Raw genomic sequence first — 11778 nt, forward strand, 5'->3', positions numbered from 1 at the left:
GCACCCGCCACCATGCCTGGCTAATTTTTTGTATTTTTAGTAGAGACAGGGTTTCACTGTGTTAGCCAGGATGGTCTCGATCTCCTAACCTCGTGATCCGCCTGCCTCGGCCTCCCAAAGTGCCGGGATTATAGGCGTGAGCCACCGCGCCCAGCCAGTGCTTCTTAAACGTTAATGTGTACAGAATCACCCTGGGTTCTTGTTAACATGCTAATGTCTCAATAGATCTAGGCTGGGGCCTGAGGTTCTGCAATTCTAACAAACTCCCACTGATGCTGATGCTGCCAGTCTATGGATTATATTTTGGGTCATAAGACTGCACATGATACTGCATGTTTTTCTCAGAGATGTTAAATAGCACACCCAGGTCACATAGCTGGTTCATGGTAGAGCCAGGATTTTTTAACCTAAGTCGGACTCCAAAATCTTAGTTCTTAGTTATCAAAATATGTTGTCTCCTTCTATGAGCAGGAAACAGTGCCCCCGGCTTCTTGGCTGGGGCTTAAGGGAAAAATCTAATCCCTGAGAAGTAGACAGGGGCCAGAAAAACTTAAAGGGTTACCAAGACAAGGCCTCTGGCGGAGGGAACCAGGGCTCAGTTACCAGCCTGCAGCACAGGGTGGGGCCCAAGTCTTAGGAACAAGATAGAAGCTGAATTTCTAGAACTAGGGCACAGCAGCAAAGGTGATGATGCTGAGACTCCAAGTGTGGGCCAGAGCCCATGCAGGTCCTCCTCCTGGGTTTTCACATGCATCCAGGGACAGGGGCAGGACTGACCCTTCAGGTATAATGAGGCATGGGAGAGGGGAAGAAGGACACAAGGGCTGGGAGCCAGGCCACTCCTCATATTCTCTTCCCCAGGATTTTTGGCACTGCCCAGAGAGGTGAGGCCTTCTTGAGGCTCACCTTTGGGGCTGTAGGCCCCACTCCCTGCACTTCCCTTTCTCCTCCTCCATTCTCTTGATTTCAAGCCTTCCAATTCCACTTTGGTCCTCCACAGGCATGCCCCCTGTTTGCAAGAGAGGATGGTTCCATATCTCAGGCCCTTATCCTACTGATAGAGCTGTCAGGAGCCATAATAATTATCTTATATTTTTCTTTCCTTTTTTCCATCCCACCTTTTCCTTTTGATTGGCCAAGGCACACGGTGGGTCTCTGAAAAGGCAGAAACTGGGGAATTAGTATTGGCTTAGTGTGGGACCTGCAGTGGGGAGGAGGGGGAGCAGCACAGAGCAGAATGAGAGTAGAGAGTTGGGCATTTCAGATGCTTCTGGTCTCTTGCTTTCACATCAGGAAGCCAGTCATCCACGCTACACCAGCTGTCAGCTCAAGGGCTGCATCAGCGTCATCAACTATATTAGGATCTTGCTCAAAACTTTTGATTGACTTTTGGCTAAAGGCCACTTTAGAGCTTCCACACAAAGGACAGGTACAAATGTGACATTCAGGATAAGTTCCAGAGTTCAAAACAGAAAAACGACCAGATAAAATGACCACCTTTTTCTGAGCATGAAAAATGTGACATTTCACAACCAGCCTTGCAAAATTAATTACTAAGCATCATTATGCCAATGCTACCATTGTGAGAAAAAAAAAAAAAGTCTTTTTCACAAGCAGAGACAGGTAACTCTGCCATGAGGATAATCTCCCATGACCGGAGAGTCTACCATGCGCCTACTGTCACTTCTGACCCCAGACAGACCTTGTCCAAGTGACCTCTCCCGAGAGGAGGATGTCCAGGGACAAAGAAGGGGTGAGGTTAAAAGGGGTCAGCATCCTCTTACTTATCCTTCCTTGGCCTCTTTCATTCATTTCTCAAAATTTACTTTGATTCGTTTTTGAGTGCTGATTACTGGCCCTGGTAACTGTTCACATGTGTCACTTGAAGAGGGATCCTGGAATCATTAATGACTTGAGAAGCTTCCAAAAACTACATACATTTTTTTAAGTCAGCATTCCCTGATTGCGTATACATGTTTCATTTTTTTTTTTTTTATATCCCAGTTGAAAAAAATCCCCATGTGGCCGGGCACAGTGGCTCATCCCAATAATTCCAGCATTTTGGGAGGCCAAAGCAGGAGGATTGTTTGAGTCCAGGAGTTTGAAACCAGCCTGGGCAATATAGGAAGACCCTGTCTCTCTCTCTCTCTCTCTTTTTTTTTAATCCACCAGGTGTGGTGGCTCATGCCTGTATTGCCAGCACTTTGGGAGGCTGAGGTAGGTGGACCACCTGAGCTCAGGAATTCGAGACCAGCCTGGGCAACACGGTGAAACCCCATCTCTACTAAAAGATTAGTTGGGTGTGGTGGTGCGCACCTGTAATCCCAGCTACTGGGAGGCTGAGACACAAGAATTGCTTAAACCTGGGAGGCAGAGGTTGCAGTGAGCAGAGATCACACCACTGCATTCCAGCCTGAGTGACAGAGTGAGACACTGTCAAAAAAATAAAAAATAAAAAAAATCCCATCGTGTATTTTATGCATATACATAAAAGGTTCCAAATGGACAAGCACAGGATACACTCTGACTATTAACCTTTGGGGATGGGATTGTGAACAGTGGAAGGGACTTCACTTCTTTTGCCTTATAGAAGATTTACTGTTTGAATTTTTAAAGTAATGAGCATTACTTTTATAATTTGGGAGAAAGGAAAGAAGAAAGGAAGGAAAGAAGGAGGGAGGAAGGGAGAGAGGAAGAAAAAAGCAACTTGAGAGAGAGAAGGAACAGAAAGAGAAAGAGAGAAAGCAAGCTACCTCCACCCTCCTCCACCCTCTCCCTGAATATGATCCAGAGAATCTCATCTATGTCCCTCATCCTGCAAGAGCAATTGGAGCCCTCATAGGAACAGAGAACAGCAGCTGCTCACTTTCTTTGGTACATTATTCATCATGTATTTATTTTATTTCGATTTGTCAGAGTCAAAAGAGCTCAAAATAAAAATATGCATGATAACTTTTGGCCATTTTAAGTATCAAAACGATAAACAGTATTTAGGGATACTAGAGGCAAGAGGGAGGCTAAAGGAAACGTATAAAAGGAACACGTTGGACAAGAAAGAAACAGCAGTTTTCAGTAAATAGCAACAAATACCAGTGTGCTTAAAAACCCAGGAGTCTGCTACTAAGCTTTTAACAACCTTGCCCCTAGAGACTGGGCCGGAAAAGTAGACATAGAAGCCACTGTCTCCTTGATTCCCTTCTTTCCTCCGGAATGCCCACAGCATTGGCCAGCAGCTGTGGACATGGTTCCTCAAGATCCATCCTCTTAAGACCCACCTCCAAGCTCGACTTCACCAGAAACCCTTCTCTCTCTGTCCTGCCCTTTCGTGACTCTGCTGTTTTGCATCCCCATGGCTATGTGTTTGACTTTCCAGTTATTTTGCACATGTTAACCATGTTATTTTGCACTTGTGATCATGTTGCTTGTGTATTTATTCTATTGATCTGAAAACTCTTTGAGCACAAAGACCTCTGGTGCACCTCTTCACTCCTCTCTGTGTCTAGCTGCTGCCTCATCCACGGAGGGTGTTCTGTGACTTTCCATCCCCTTCCCACTACCTCTCTATCCTCTTCTCCAGTAACATTGCCTAGAAGCCCGGACACCGTGGTTAGCAGATGACCATGCAGGCACGTCTGTCTAATTCTAGCCAAGGGCATGGGGGAAAGGACAGAGCCCAGGGACCTGTGGCCTATTCTCTGAGAGGACGCTGGGCTAATAATAGGAGGGGAGATTAGGCAGGGATTTGACTGCATTGTTATCTCACAGGAATGGCGTTTGAGAGCCTTGCTTCCAAGCTCTTCCAAGAGTCATGCTACCCCCCTCCATCCCTGAATCTCTGTGGAAGCACCCCCTTCATTCTCTTCTCTCCTTCCATCTGCTCTTCTCTGTCAACCCGTCCATCCTGCTCCCCCTCCCCCAGCCCATTCCTCATCCCTTTGCTTTCCACATTCTGGCCTCCATGTGCACCTATTCTCTCTGCTTCTCCTCCACGTCCCACAAGTCCTTCCCATGTATCTCTCCCCGCTCTGGCCTCTTCCAGCTGCTGTCCCTCAACCCCTACCCTTCCCAGAACCCTCCCTGTCTTTACTTTCAGGCATTAAATTTGTTGTCCAGGCTTGTGGCCTTTGTCTCCTCTCCCTTAATACCTTGGGGCCACTCCATGTCTACCCCTCCACTGTCCCTAGGCCTGCGCCTTCTCCCAAAGCTGAGCTGGACAAGCACAGGTAACAGAGGCTGAGGTGGGCTGACAGCCTCCACTTCCCCAGCAAGTAGCAATGAGCCCTGCCAACACCAGGCATTCAAACACCTCTGAGAACAAGACCCGGGACAGGCAGGCCACAGACACCTCCCCACACACAGCCAAGCTATTCTTAGGAACCCAGAATCACAAAGGGCCCTTTGCTTTGTTTCACACCGCCCCCATGGAGCTACTCTTGGCAGCCAAAGCTGTAATCTCAGAGACAAGGGGCCCAGGCATGGGGAGACCAGGCTGGAGCCTGTGCCCCCTGCCCTGGCTTCTTAAAGCCACAAGGCTCTGCCCTTGGGCAAGGTCACCTCCTCCACCATGGACAGACACACAGCTCTGCACCTTTTCTGCAGTCTTGGCCTAGTCACTCCACTGTCTTTGTTCCCACAGCCAGACCTCAGCTCCCCTGCCCCGCTACTATGCAGTATCTCTGCATATCTCTCCCTCTGCCCCTCTCCCAGCCTCCCCACAGAACCCTTTCCTGACTCTTCCTCATTCCCAGCAAACCAACTACTGTCCCATCTTGCTTCCTTCCCACTCCTCCTGCTTAGAATGGTTCAGCTGTTTTAATCTAGTAAACTCCTAGACCTTTGATAAAGGCCCTTCTTTCCTTGCTACAAGTAGGAAAGCTAAACCTCTGCACTGGTCCCTTCAGACATCCAGGAGCCTGACCAGCTCTCAGCCTCCAATCTGATCCACGGACCTAAGAGGCAGTCTGGCACTCGGACTGCTAGCTGCCCTGGAAAAGTTTCCTTGGGGAAAAGCAGCAGCCAGCTCCCCAGGCCCCTCAGTTCCAAATCTGACTTTGTGACTCTCAGACCCAGGGAGGTCACTTACCACCCTCTCCCATGGCCAGAAGGACCTGCATAATGTGTGTATCTGTTGCCTACTTACTCAGTTTCTAATTCTTGTGGTGAACTTTGGGGCATGTGTAGCAAAGGACTGGAATTAAGGTTCTGTACTAAAGTGGAATTAAGGTTCTGCTGGGCTTGCACACCCAGCAAGTGCTGCTGCCGTCTCAAACGCCTGCTACAGCACAGAACATCCCAGAAGGCTCAGCATTCCACCATCCTCCTAGAGCACCAGCAAAAGCCCTGCCCTAAGAGACTAGGAAGCTCTCTTGGGGCTGAGTTGTAGGTAGGGCCCAGTAGAGGCACCTGTACCTTCACACCAGAGACATTGTCTTTCTAAGTAAAGTAAAAATACTGAAACAAAAACAAGCAGAAGACATTGAATTACTGAGCACTACTTATGTTTCCAGATCATTCGCTGGGGCTACTCCCTGCCCTCCAGCCCTACTTTAGTCTTTATACGATGGAACTCAGGAGGCTGAGACCCTTCCCAAGTTAGTCAGTGGGCCCAATGGTGAGAGAGCTCTGCCTTGAGCTCCCTACGTGCATATCTGAAGATGAGGAGGGAGCCAGCTGAGCCTCATGTTTGTAAGCCCACTTTCTGGTGGTGGGCACCCAAACTCCCCAGGCATTCCCAAAGCACCCCCCAGTCTTCCAAAAAGAGAGATGAGAATAACAACCAGAAAGTGCAAAAGAAAATGGTGAACAAAACAAGGGCATCTTTTATTACCCCCTCTTCACATATTCTGGACCGCCCTATCTTAAAAACAAAACAAACTGTGCTACTTGGCCCTCTTCCCTTGAGTTGTTGTCTAATCTCATTTCACTGCCAAACTCCTCAAATGCATGGTGTACATCCACTGCTTCCACTTCCTGTCCCCTCATCTTTTTCCTCATTAACTCCCTGTGGCCTGGCTTTGCCTGTGACACTACACAAGCTGCTTGCTCCAAAATAATCCAAATTCTTTTCTCTGTCTTCCTGACACACAGCCTTTCTTTGGCATCTGACACTGCTGGCCACCTGCTCTTCTTGAAATGCTTCTTTTGGCTTCTAGGAAACTGCCCATTTCTCATGCTCCTTGGCTCTCTTTGAATCTTCTCTTCTCTGCAGGCTTCTCTTCCTTCTCCCATCGCTGTGCTGTGGGTATCTCCCAGGCCTTTTCTCTTCTCTCCAACCTCACAGCTTCTTTCACATCCCCTGAGGTAGTCAGTCTTCTTTTTCCAGTTCTGCCCACTGGTCTCATAGCTCCAGCTTCCTTCAGGAAAGCAAAGCATCTTCCATTGGTTGCCCCACTGTTACCTCCAATTCCCCCAAATGGAGCATTGTCCTTCCTCCTACGTGTCCCTTTTGCCATTATTCCACTCCTTGCCGACATTGTGCAGTCATGCCTCTCCCTTCCTCATTTCTTACGTCCAGGCTGTCAGCAAGGCATTTTATTCCTCCTTTAGAAAGGCCTTCCAGCCTTGCCTTTCCTTTCATGCTGCTGGTCTTGCTCTCCTGCCAACGTTGATGACTACTGTATCCTCCTCTCAGGTCTCCCTGCCTCCAGCCTCTCTTCCACAAAGAACCCAATAATACCCCTGCTAGGCCCATCAAACTCTAGTTTCAAGACATCACAGTGACTGCTATGGTTTAGAACTTTAGTCATTCCTCATTGCTTCCAGGGTATTGTCCATTTTGCTGTCCTGGGAAACAGGGCAGAGTCTGTAGAAAACCCTTTGAGCAAGACAGACCTGGGTCTGAATCCCAGTGCCACGTTTGCTACTTACCTTGAGCAAATATCTTAGCCTCTCTGAACCCCATTGCTCCTCCGTAAAACACAATTTAAGTGACACACAATTGTGAGCATGTGCGAGATCATGCTGCATAAAACACTGTGCACCTGGCACAGGTGGTCACTCAACATGGATATGGCCCTTTCCCCTCTTTGACAATGTGGCCCCACCTTTCTTTCCTTCCACCTGTGTCTCCAGATCCCCTATAGCATAGCCTTACCAGGCATGTGTCCTCCGAGTCCTTATGAACTCACCACACCATTCCCCTTCCATGCCTTCGGTCACTCTGTGATTCTCATTGCCTAGAACATTTCCTGATACTCAGTGCTTCCCAAAGCCCTCCCCTCACTTCAAGCTCCAGTGTCATGTCCCCATCTTGAAAGCTTATTTTATTTTGTTTTGTTTTATTTTATTTTATTTTATTTTATTTTATTTTATTTTGAGACAGAGTCTCACTCTGTCCAGACTGGAGTGCAGTGGCGCGATCTCAGCTCATTGCAACCTCTGATTCCCAGATTCAAATGATTCTCATACTTCAGCGATTCTCACGCCTCCCGAGTAGCTGGGACTACAAGAGGACACCACCATGCCCGGCTAATTTTTGTATTTTTTGTAGAGATGGGGTTTTCACTATGTTGGTCAGGCTAGTCTTGAACTCCCGACCTCAAGTGATCTGCCCGCCTCAGCCTCCCAAAGTGCTTCAATTACAGGTGTGAGCCACCAACTCCTAGCCTGCTCCTATCCAGTGGCCTGACCAATGTCACCACTTGGCCTGGGTCAAATCCTGGTGGACCTCAGGACACATACTGGCTTATCATGAGGGAAGTTCAGTGGGCAGCAGTCAGGCAGCGACGCCTGTCCCAGTTCAGGGTTGGGCTTTGGGCCTGGACTGAGTCTAGGACAGTGTGAGAACCTTGGCCTCCTGCCATGACATTCCCAAGGGCAGCCACAGTCTGGGTAGAACAGACCATAAGACTACAGGATTTCTGGCCCAGACCATCCTTTGAACCAAGTGGACTTAGTGGGGCGGAAGGAGGTGTGGGGACCAAGAACCTATGGCAGGGCAACTGGCCCTCCTGTCTGCAGCCTGGCTTCCTCAATTCTGTGTTCCTAACCTAAGAGCTGCCGTTCAGTGAGGGCCCACAGTGTGTCTGCTCTGTGTAGACTCTTTATTTGTACAATCTCTAATGGCCTGAGTAGCCCTGGAAACAAAATGTGACTATCCCCATGTTATAGATGACAAAACTGGCTCAAAGCGATTCTATGACTGACGTAGACCACACAGCTAGAAAATGGAATCACTGGGTTTCAAAGTGGATTTTTGTGACTGACTCCAAAGCTCACCAGGCTGCTCATCCTGTATGCTTCTGAGGCCTCTGGCCCTCCAGACCGGCCACTCTCCACAAAGTCTCCCTTTTGGTGAATCGTGTCCCTCCAAATACTCCCTGAATGCAAGATCAACCTGCCCTAACTACCCCAAACTGAACTAGGCCAGCCCCAAGCCTGTCCCTGGCCCTCCATCTCTCTCACTGTTCACATCCATCGGAAAGCAGAGACCTGGAGTAGGGAATGGGAGGGGTGCACAAGTACAAAAGGTTTTGAAGCCAGCAGGAAGACAAAAGAATGACAAGAAGGAGCAGCTGTTTGTAAAGGGAAACCTGAGACAGGCAGAAAGCTCAGCTCCCTAATCCTAGGCTCGTGTGGAGCCAGGGCAGGGGCCCCCAAGGTCAGGGATTCTGGGGGCAGGCGGATGGGAGAGTCAGCCTCCACTCCTGGGTGGCTCCCCTCTGCCCTGTGCACAAACAACGAGTACCTCATTCCTCCCCTGTGCCAAGTGACCTGCCTCTTCCTGCCCCGTTTCTTCCTTCCCTTTGGGTACTGGGGCTTCTTTCTGATTCCCCTCTCTCCATGCCGACATCGCTTCTAATTCACCCTGGTGTCTCCCTCCCTCACAATTACTGGGAGTAATTTTAGCAACTTTTCCTCTCAACTACCGCTGGCATGTTCACAGCAAATGGCCCCTGTTTTGGCTTGACACTTGATCGGGGTGGTGACAGAGTGCAGACAAAGCCGGCACAATGCGGGGAGGGGAGGACAGAGGGACAGATCACCTTCCTTTCACTTCAGGCCTTATTTGGTCTACCTTGCTGAAGCGGCCCTCCCTCCAGTCTCTCTTTATTTATAGCATTTTGCTTTGCTCTCCCTTATCTTGCTATCATTTTGTAGCACACTCTGCACAATCCCCACCTACCCCCGGCATGGTGGGGCCCCTGGCCCCTCACCCTCCCCACAAGGAATGTACATGTGTGCAAAGTGTAGGCCTGGATTCCATTTCTACAAAGAGCTGACCAGAGCAGTCTAGAGGAGGGATCTTTCTTTTGGTCATTGTTATGTTCTTATTGACCAGAATAATGCCTGGCACATAATAGGCACTCAATAAATACTTGTTGAACGGAGAAATCTACAAAGCTGCTCAGTCTTCAGACAGCAGCAAGCAGCAGGAAGAGAATCATGATGTAGCCAAGAGCAGGTACTGGAGGGGCTAGGGAGTGAGTGGAGATCTTTAAGGACAGCAAGCCCTCTGATCTGTCTGAGTTGTGAGGCAGAGCCTAGTTAGGGAGGTGAGTTCTATTCTGCAATGACGCGGGGCAGGGGTAGAGAACAGTAACACCCAAACACCAATAGACCAGAGCCTCCCAAACCCGAAGGGAGGGAAACAAAGTGTGATTGATTTCTCAAATGCGGGAAAGACTTCCCAGTCCCCAGCCAAGGAAGGAGGCTGGCCCATGGTGAAGACACTGGCTTTGAAATGGCTCAACTACGTCCCAAGCACCCTTTGTGCATCTTAATTGTCGGCATCTGTGCCTGAGCCCTGGGAAATCAGGGAGGGGTGGCAGTTTGGAGCTTGGAAAGCAGGAAGGTGGGGACGAAAGGAGTTTTTGCCCCTCATCGCCAATCCTTAAGGTTCCTACAGGGAACCTCAGACAAAGCTGTCTTAGGGGTTGTCTTCCAGCTCCAAGCAGCTGTATTATCTATAGCTCCAAGAGAGTCTGTCTCTGTCAATAAGGCTGATTCCTCAGTGCCTGGCAGGGCCTGGAGGGCACTGCCAGAGTCTGTTCTGCCGGGCATGTTAGTAGCAGAGCCTACTGGGATCACCTCAGCAACTGTATACCTTAGCACTGCAGAGCTGCAGTAGTGTCAGTCACAGCCCTTGCAGTTCATGGTGTACCCCCACTTGCCTACACCCCCCTTACAGCTGCTCAGTGTCCTCAGACTGTAGCTTAGTGCCTTGATTACCAAGCAACCCCCACAGAGGCCTCTTCCTGGATTTTCCCTTCCCTGCTATGCCCACCCCACCTTCAAAATGCACCTGCTGCACCCATCCCCCAGGCCTGCCCCTCTCCTTCCAAGCTGACAGCTAATCAGATGGATTAATCCGCATGTGCCGAAGCGCTGTGCTCGGAAGAAGGGGGAGATTTCACACCAAACCCTGCAGTGGTTGCCTAGACACGGAGCCAGTCAAGCTTGCACACCCCGTTGCTAGAAGAGCATGGCATCGGCTGTGTTCTGTGCTCATAGGCTGGGCCCCAGCTCCCTTTCTTCCCCTCGTTTGTGGCTGTTCCTCAGGCCTGCAGAGGGGAAGATTTTTCCTGTCCTGTCGCTCCGCCTCACTTGCCAGAACACTAGTTGCCTCCAGCTCTGGACAAAGGTCATCCCACCTGAGGCTGGGTGGGCCAAACAATAGCTGTCTTAGGGGTCTCCTTCCAGCTCCAAGCAGCTATATTATCTAGAGCTTTGAGAGGGTCTGTCTCTGGGCTCAGGCCTTTAGTACCTGTGGGGCAAAGCCAGGAACGTGAGTCAGGCAAAGGGCTCCAAACTAGGACCATTGCAGCTGGGTCCTGCCCTCTGCGCACAGGTAGTCCCCACACCTTTGGAATCCCAGCCGTCCTTTCCAGGCTACCCTCCGCAGGCCTGGCTCCACTCCCATCTGCTGAGGTTTCCCACCTTGAATCCTGCTGCCCCGATTAGCTGTATAACCTTAAAGAATGCATTGTCCCTCTCCATAAAATGAAGTGCTTGGACGGCTTGCTAAAGGCCTGTCTGGCTCAGAGGCTTGGTGACCTCAACACATCGCCTGCTGGTCCAAGGAAATCAGTGCCTGAGCCAGAGTCCCCATCTCTAAGCTCCGTGGTTATTGTTCTTGCCACCTGGCTAGGAAACGTCCTTCCAGCTGCCCCAGTCTAGCCTCACCCTGGGGTCATGCCCCCAACTCTGTCCTACCCCTCTCTGCTGCTGACACTTAGCCCCTTCCCAGCTTACAGTTGGATACAGGACCTGGGCCAGGAGAGCAGGGAGGACACTGTGGAAATGGGGCCAGGCCAGCAGGGGCCTCAGGGCAGGAGACTGGAGGGGCAGCAGTGTCCAGGGCCAGAAGTGCCCTGCGGGAGAGCCAGGACCCTGGCTGCCTTGGTCTTGGTGGTCGTGGTCAGTTCCCTCTCCTGCCAGCTGTGGAATGTGAGGCCTGGCCTGGGAGATATTTTTGCTGCACTTTGAGCCACCCCGCCCCCTGGAACTCAGACCCTGCACACTCCATGCCATAACAATGACGACCACTTCCAATTGTTTCCTAGCTGGAGCGGGGGGAGGGGAGCACTGTTTGGGAAGGGGGGGAGCCTGGGGGAAATGCTTCTAGTGACAACAGCCCTTTCTAAATCCGGCTAGGGACTGGGTGCAGGTGGGGGTGGGGGTGCCCTGCTGCCCCATATATACAGCCCCTGAGACCAGGTCTGGCTCCACAGCTCTGTCCTGCTCTGTGTCTTTCCCTGCTGCTCTCAGGTAGGAGCGGGAGCTGGAGGCTTTCCTCTGGGATAAGGGGGCTCCAGGCTTAGGAAGGGATTCCTCTAG

This window comes from Chlorocebus sabaeus, chromosome 29 (genome assembly GCF_047675955.1).
Source record: "Chlorocebus sabaeus isolate Y175 chromosome 29, mChlSab1.0.hap1, whole genome shotgun sequence".
Classification (NCBI taxonomy): Eukaryota; Metazoa; Chordata; class Mammalia; order Primates; family Cercopithecidae; genus Chlorocebus; species Chlorocebus sabaeus.